The following is a 7,831-nucleotide window of genomic DNA, read 5'->3' as shown; positions in this document are numbered from 1 at the left end:
AACACCTCCTGGGGGTGCGCGAGGAAGACCCAGGAGACCCCAGGAAACCGTGCCCCCCCCCCACACCCCTACCCCAGCGCCTCCTCCAGACGCCCGGGAAGGGGGCGAGGGGTGTGAATTTTCTCTTAAGTGGTTTGGGAACCTGGATTCTGGGCGGGAGAGGGGAAGCCAATGGAGATGGGGTCGCCGGGAGTGATTGGAACTGGATGGAATAGGGGGGTCACGAGAGAAAGTTCTTTCCAGTGACGGCTTTTGGAAAGGAGAGGGGTAGGGAGGTGGCAAATTGGTGAAAAAGATGGTAATCTGGTGGTGGCAAAGACTTTAGAGAATGCAGCGGGAACTCCACCTAAAAAGCGATTAAAGAGAATAAAAAAATCACACAACAGGGATTTTCTTTGGACTGACACTTGCTTCTCCTTCTAGCAATTTACCTGCTAGGAGCAGAGGTCAGTTTAGGCACGCCTGTGAGAAAATCCCAAACCAGGAATTTTCTGCTCAGGTCACGCGAGGCACGTGCAGTTTTACAATATTAGATTCTTCCAGTCACTTTTTATAGAAAGTGATGTGGTTTTATAAGAGTGATACAAAGGTTTTTGTGACAGGTAAAACCAACGTGTAACGGGGCTTGCGAATGTGAGAAATCACTGGGTATAAGCTATATACTACTGAATTAGACTGGATTTAGAATTTTTGGTGTCATTTTACATTAGATACAAGGTTTGGTTTTTGGAAATTGGATGGAAAGTTCTGGGGATCGCACTGCTTTCGTTAGCTACATATAAATGCTATTCAAATAATATTTTTGAAATGATCAGCAGTTCTTCTGAATTGTTCCTTATGTAGCATTTTTGCCAAATTTATTTTTTTAATATTAATCTGTCAAATTACGATTTAGTTTCTCACGTATTTGTCATTTCAGTTGAAGGGAACTGAAGAGATGTGTGCCATTCAGATACACCAGTGCCACACATACAAGGTCTTGTACATTAAGGAGACAGCCTCAGATTTCCATAGGTCACTCTAAATTATCTCATTCAAACTGCCATCATTTTCCGCGCAACAGTGGCTTCAGTTACTACAGGACAACACAAGATATACGCCCATGGCATATCCAGTAACCAGGAAAACAAGCATTCTCACGACCCAGCCGAACTGCTTCTTACCATCAACCTGAAACTCCAGCTTTATCAAGACTCATAAAGTAATTGTGCATGCTTCTTGCTCAATCCCTACCAGGAAACCTGTATCTGCCAGGAGTTGTCACAGAATAAGAAGTTCAAAAGCTGGACGATATCTTCAGGGTCATAATTTCAGCCTCCTGCTTCCAGACAGAACTATTTCTCCACCACTGAAATGCATATAGATTTTGAAAAAGTCTCCAGACATAACCTTTCTTAAGTGTTTGGTTCCAGGAGTCGTGGTAGAGTATATAAAAATGATGACATCTCTGCTGTGTATTTGAAAAATTTTTTAAACTTCTGAAAAACCGATTGTATTTTTGTTCTGATGAAAAGGTGTAAATTCAGGAGAAAACAATAAGCAGATGAAATAAACTCAGGATGAAGAAAATAATCTAAAAATAGTTATTAAAATTGGAATTTCCTCCTATGAAAATTTGGATTTCTGATACTTAAAAATATATATCTACATGATGAATACAACCCGTAAAGTCATGTGTTATAAAGACAAGAACTAGCAGAGATCACAGGAAAATAAAAGGCTTGATTTGCTGAAGTGATCAAGACAGTAGCTGAATTTTTTCTTTAATATTGGTTTGCGTAAATTGAATACCAGCTATAATAATAATTCTTTTGAAACAGAACATGATATTTTGTGTTGCGTTACTGATGCTTGGGTTGGACTGATTCCTTGTGAAAGAAATCATGAAATCTAACAGCTCCTCCTGTATGGAAAAGTGGTTTCCCAACCACCTGTCTGGAAGGTTTCTGGCCCTCTTTTGTGTACCATTCCCTCTAATCTCCAATACCAGCTAGCTTAGTTTAGTGCTTTATGGTTTTGGCATGACCTGATGAGAGGGAATAAAAACTTTAAAATGTTTAGAAAAGAATCCAGTCCTCTCAGAAGACTAATCTTTATGTCAAATTATTTTTAAGACCTGTATACAGCTGTCTTAGAGGAAAAAAATTCATACACAACTTTCTATCTCTCCTTGTTATTAACTGCAAGGCCTAGAAAGCTAAATTGACCTCCCTGAGCCTCAGTTCCCTCATCCATAAAAGGCAGGAATACCTGTGCTCTACTGACTGGCAGGGTCAAATGTGTATCTGTAAATAAGGTGATTTATTAGCTGTTATGCAAAGTAAATTATTAATAATTCCACTCGAGTGGAATTTTCTTAGGACATGGATTTGGGGTTTTTTTGTTGTTGTTGTTGCTTTTATGTTTGTTTGTTTTTTTTTTGTCACCAGGGTAGAAAAGAAGACATGGGATTTTTATAACCTAAAATTGGTGAAAATATAAGAAACCTTCCAGGAGAAACATACAGTCAATCACAGGATTTTATGCCTAGAAGGGGTCACAGGAATCACAGGATTTTATGCCTAGAAGGGGTCTAAGATATCTTCTAGTTCATACTCTTCACGTTACAGATAAAGAAATCAAGGCAAAGAAAGCCAGTATGTCGGCCGGGCGCGGTGGCTCATGCCTGTAATCCCAGCACTTTGAGAGGCCGAAGCAGGTGGATCACGAGGTCAGGAAATCGAGACCATCCTGGCCAAGATGGTGAAACCCCGTCTCTACTAAAAATACAAAAATTATCTGGGCTTGATGGCGCATGCCTGGAATCCCAGCTACTCGGGAAGCTCAAGCAAGAGAATCTCTTGAACCAGCGAGTCTTGATCGGAGGTTGCAGTGAGCCAAGATCGCGCCACTGCACTCCAGCCTGACTACAGAGTGAGACTCCGTCTCAAAAAAAAAAAAAAAAAAAAAAAAAGCCAGAAAGCTGGTATGTCTTATCCAAGGTCATGCAGTAAATTGGTGGCAAAATTGTTGTTATGACCCATGCTATCCACAGATGATCTTGTCAGTTCTGGCAATATTGGAGTGGGAGAAGAACCTCAATTACATTGCAGAAAAATATATTAAATATAAAAGGGCTGGGTACAGTGGCTCACGCCTGTAATTCCAGCACTTTGGGAGGCCAAGGCAGGCAGATTGCTTGAGCCCAGGAATTCGAGACCAGCCTGGGCAACATGGAAGACCCTGTCTCCACAAAAAATGCAAAAATTAGCCAGGCTTGGTGGCTCATGCCTGTGGTCCCAGATACTTGGGAGGTTGAGGTGGGAGAATCACCTGAGCCCCAGAGGTTGAGGCTGCAGTGAGCTGTGATTGTGCCACTGCACTCCAACCTGGGTGGTGGGAGTGAGACCCTGTCTCAAAATAAGTAAATAAATTAAATATAATATTCTCTGATAATATTTTCGAGAATATGTTAACAATCAAGACAGTTGGGAAAGTGGGAACATGGAAGCAAGCTAAGGGAATCACTGAATTTGTAACATTTGCTTGAACTAATGACTGCTATTGAAGTTCCCCACCCCCACCCTCATCCTAAGAATCGTCCCATTATTTATTTATTTTGCCTGTGTGGTTATCTTTTAAATAGATAATACATTTTCGTGCTATATTATTCTAAAGAAACCAGAGAATATGCCATGAAAATATCTTTCTGCCCCTTCCCCCACCCCTCATTTCCTTTGGAGAAAGCAGTTTTCTGTTGTAGTCTATGCATGTGTAAGCAAATGCATACATATGCATTGAATGCTTTGATAGTAATGCTCAATTTACTATCAATTTTACTCAATTTACTCAGTTTTAGAAAGCACATCCAGTCACAGAAGCCCAAGTAGTATTACACTGTGACGTCTTGTGGACTTTGAGAAAGTGGGCTCCAGTTTTTATTAGTACCTATTCCTGGTTTTCAGAATGACCTAACTCTCCTTCAAGTCATCTTTAGAGTATCAAGTACATTTAAGTAGAAGCACTTGAAGATCAAGGTGCTAGTTGATCCCTAGGAGGTGAAATATTACAGTTGAAAGAAGGAGACTTGGTTTAACTTTTTGACTTGTTGCTTACGCTGAAATTCAAGTATTTCATAAAGATTCTCTTTGGCCAGTTTCATGTCCAAAGAATTGTCAAGCAAGTTAACGTTTGTTAATATAGTTTTTTAACTTACCTTATGGCTGAATAGAAAGGATTTTCTTTGGCAGGCTTGGTGGCTCACGCTGATAATCCCAGCACTTTGGGAGGCTGAGGTGGGCGGATCACCTGAGGTCAGGAGTTTGAGACCACCCTGGCCAACGTGGTGAAACCCTGTCTCTACTAAAAATATAAAAATTAGCTAGGTATGGTGGTACGTGCCTGTAATCCCAGTTACTCAGGAGTCTGAGGCAGGAGAATCTCTTGAACCCAGGCGACAGAGGTTGCAGTGAGCCGAGATCATGCCATTGCACTCCAGCCTTGGTGACAGAGTAAGACTCCACCAAAAAGAAAAGAAAAGATTTCCTTTTTCCGTCCAAAGAAAAAAATTCTTGTGTTTGTAACTTATAAAGAATTTATGTAAAGCCTTTCTGGGAAAAATGGACTCATTGGATTTCACTCGGCTTCTTTCATTTTGTAATACTCCTTTGGCTGAAAAATCTATTCCTTGTAAGAAAGATAAGGAAAGTTCAAAAAGAAGGGTCGATTCCATAAAGATGAATGTGATCTGGGGCATTTACCTTCAATTTGGGTCATTTTTCCATAGGCCTTTAAAAAAAAAATAGCACTGATCCCATTGAAGGACCCTAAGTACTATTATACTTTATTGGCCTGAATATTGCTATCACAGGAAGGTAGGACAGAGCTAAATTATTTTTTCTACCACATGGAGGCATTGAACAACCATGTGATTTTCAAAATTTATCAAGACTTAGTAAGAGTCTAATGTCTCAGGCAAGGGCAAAATGGTTGTTTTGATGTCCACAAAAGAATAGTGATTATTATGGAAGTACTCTCTCATATGAAAGTACCTATTTTTTAAACAAACTAGCCTTCTTCAACTTTCTATACATTGATCACACAAGAATAGATTATATTAGAATATGTAGGATTATAATTTGAGCAGTTTGGTTCATTAGTCTCTGAAACCTTTTCCTGAATCGAACAGTCTTCCAATTTACTGAAATTTGGAGGAATAAAATAGTAGGGAATAAATATTTTTATTTCATGTTCTCAATTATCTATCGTGAAACTTTTAAAAAATATCAACTTCTCCACAGTCCCATGGTGTGGCAAATCTATAGTCAGGGATCCAATTTGAATCGAAAATTTACCTCAATAATTATAAACCCCAGAAGCAATTGGCAGCAAAGATACCAATCTCGACTTGCCTACAGGACACGTTCTGTCTTTGCCACCAATTGTACTCATGGCTGTGCCTCAAATAAATTAATCAACAAATATTTATTAATTAGTCTGCGTAGGCTAAGTACAGTGCTAAGTGCTATGACAGATGTAAAAAGTTGTTGTTTTTTTTTTTCTTTTTAGAGACAGGGTCTTGCTCTGTCACCCAGGCTGAAGTGAAGTGGCTCAATCATAGCTCACTGTAACCTCAAATTCCTGGGATCAAGAAATCTTCTTGCTTTGGCTTCCCCAGGGGAGTCACTGGGATTACAGGCATGAGCTACCACACTGGACCCAAGATGTAGAGTTCCAAGAGGTACCCTCTGGCCTCCAGTAAGGACTAGAGGAAAAGGGATTAGAGCTGAGCCTAGAAGGACAAGTAGGGCTTGGGAAGATGAAGAGACATTTTCAGGTATTGAAATGACGTTGAAAATGATGTGGAAAAACATCTGACCTGAAATAGACTATTATTAAAATATAAAATTACATATATATAAATTATAAACTGTAAAATATTATATTATCAAAATAATATTTTATTAGAAACAAAAAGAAACTGGTCTTTATTCTTTAAAAGCATCACTGGCATGAAAGACAAGGAAAAATTGAGACTCTAGATTAAAGGAGACTAAAGAAGCACAAGAACTAAATGTAATATGTGATCCCGATCAGACCCTGTACTGAACGGCAAAAAAATTACAAAGAACAATGGGTCAATTGAAAAAATTAGAGTATGGAAGTTAAAGTATTGTATCAGTGCTAAATATCCTGAAGTTGATAACTATATGAAGAATATCTTTGCTTTTAGGAAATAGACACTGAGCTATGAAGGTGTAAAGGCACGTGATGTCTGCAAACTATTTCAAATAGTTAAGGAAAAATGTTACTAATTGATAAATCTGGGTAAATGGTATATGGATGTTTTCTGTATTATTTTTGTGACTTTTCCATAAATTTGAAACTTAAAAAATATATATATGTAGTTACCTCAGAGGAAATGAAATGGAGTGGAATGAAGGAGAGATTGCTAACTCATTACATATTTCTGTATCATTTCTTAAAATAAATGTGATCCAACCACTGAGTCTTTAAAGAACAAAAAATATCTATGGAAGTAGGAAAATGCAGAAAGCGATCGGAAAGACCATTAATAGACTAATTTGGTTGAGAGATTCAGAAAACTAAGTGAATGGAGAGGAAGAAGGATGAAAAGTAGGTACCAAGAGCTTGTGGAGGGGCTCAACAGTGAGCTAAGAAGCCTGGATTTCATTACAGGATAAAAAGTACAAGGGAAAAACATTACAGGCATTTTAGCCTCTGGGTATTTTAAGAAGATTAGTTTGATAGAAAAGCCAGAAAGGAGTCAAGGAAACCAAGGAAGACGCCATTAAGAAAGACTAGGCTTAGGGAAGCAGCTCCTAATTCCTAATTCTCTGTGCTTATTTTAATTAATCACTGTTTAATGTTGAAGCTCTGGGAATCTAAGTGCCATGTTAGAGCATTTATCTGCTTAGAACTGTTTTTTAAAACACTGCTTGGCCCTTAGTAGGCATGCAAGAAAAAGTTAACCAAGGTAGGGAATGAAAGCCATCCTTGCTTTTAGTACTATTCCTTTCTTTCCCTTTTCCCCATCTCTTCTGATGTTCCATGATTCATGCATACATGATTACACCATCAAGCAGTTGGCAGTTGACAAGGAACGCGTGGGTGGGTGTTGTTCACTGAAAGAGGGTGAGTGACCCCAAGGTGAGGCCTAAAGTGACCGCCACCCTCCAGCCCCCCGAGCATTGTGAGGAATTCAAGCCTTGACATCAGAGTCACAGAATTCCAAACCGGAAGAGCTCTAGAGACCAGCAAGTGTTCCCCGTTCTATTGACAGATGAAGACACTAAGGTGCAGGGAGAAAGGATGAGTTTTCTGAGGTCAGGCAAGTAGGTAGCAACAGAACCGAAACTTTTCCCTTGTCGGAATCAAAGTTGACTATGGGGATTTGTGGAATCCACATCTCTGTACCTCAAGCATGGAGCAGCGGGCAGGGACTACAGAAGCAAGAGGAAACCTCCATGGAGGCAGGCATGTTCTCATTCTATCTACCCAGCTACTACTGCTTTTCAGGATCTGGGCTGTCTCATAGTCTTTGATATCCACCCAGCAGTGAGCATTGGGCTGGACACACACACACACACACACACACACACACCCCTTGTTTCCTGAATTACTTAATTGGAAGCTAACCTAAGGATGGACACGGTGGCTCACGCCTGTAATCCCAGCACTTTGGGAGGTTGAGGCAGGCAGATCACAAGTTCAGGAGTTCGAGACCAGCCTGGCCAATATGGTGAAACCTCGTCTCTACTAAAAATACAAAAATTAGCTGGGCATGGTTGTGCGTGCCTGTAGTCCCAGCTACTCGGGAGGCTGAGGCAGG

This window comes from Mandrillus leucophaeus, unplaced genomic scaffold (assembly GCF_000951045.1).
Source record: "Mandrillus leucophaeus isolate KB7577 unplaced genomic scaffold, Mleu.le_1.0 Scaffold149, whole genome shotgun sequence".
Classification (NCBI taxonomy): domain Eukaryota; kingdom Metazoa; phylum Chordata; class Mammalia; order Primates; family Cercopithecidae; genus Mandrillus; species Mandrillus leucophaeus.
This window is presented reverse-complemented; position numbering follows the sequence as displayed.